Genomic DNA, 624 nt, shown 5'->3' with positions numbered 1-624 from the left:
AGAAAGAATAAGGAAAATAAAAATTACGAGAAAAAGAGAGAAAGAGAAAAAAAGAGAAAGAGAGAAAGAAAAAAAAGAGAGAAAGAGAGAAAGAAAAAAAGAGAGAAAGAGAGAAAGAAAAAAAAAGAGAGAGAGAAAGAAAAAAAAGAGAGAAAGAAAAAAAGAGAGAAAGAGAGAAAGAAAAAAAGAGAGAGAAATAAAATCAAAATCAAAATCAAGTCCCACCCAGCTACAGGCCACCCATACCCGAAGCCACAACAAACCAACAACCATTTTCGTCCCGGGAAGCCACTGTCCCTCCCTCCCACCCTTCCCTTGGCCGGCCGAGCGAGCGACACTGCGCATGGAAGACGGCTGCGAGGGACCTTCGGCTCGAGCTCGTGGACAAACGCACAGTATCGCGCCCCCGGTCTCTGTGGACACGCGCTCCTTCTGCTTCCTCCCTCGCGGTGTAAGGAAAAGGGCGTCTCGGGGCCGCTCGATCGGTCTTTGGTTTTCGGTTTTGCGTTTGTGTTCGCTGCTTTTTTTTCTTTTCGTTCCTTCGATTTTTTCTCGTGTTCGGGAAGGGGAGATGTGTAGAGTGATAATGATTTGTTATTATTGTTTCTATTTTTTGAGAATTAA

The 624-nt window shown here is 44.2% G+C and overlaps 1 long non-coding RNA gene across 1 annotated transcript in view; it reads left to right on the top strand.

Moving 5' to 3' along the window:
• The first annotated feature begins 325 nt into the window (after positions 1 to 325).
• Positions 326 to 624, top strand: part of LOC119591699 — an 802-nt gene continuing 503 nt past the window's right edge. The window contains exon 1 of the long non-coding RNA XR_005230377.1: positions 326 to 451. This is a non-coding gene — a long non-coding RNA (uncharacterized LOC119591699). The remainder of the gene's footprint in view (positions 452 to 624) is intronic.

Source organism: Penaeus monodon, chromosome 29 (assembly GCF_015228065.2).
Source record: "Penaeus monodon isolate SGIC_2016 chromosome 29, NSTDA_Pmon_1, whole genome shotgun sequence".
Taxonomy (NCBI): Eukaryota; Metazoa; Arthropoda; class Malacostraca; order Decapoda; family Penaeidae; genus Penaeus; species Penaeus monodon.
The sequence above is the reverse complement of the archived record's forward strand: the minus strand, read 5'-3'. Positions and strand labels throughout refer to the sequence as shown.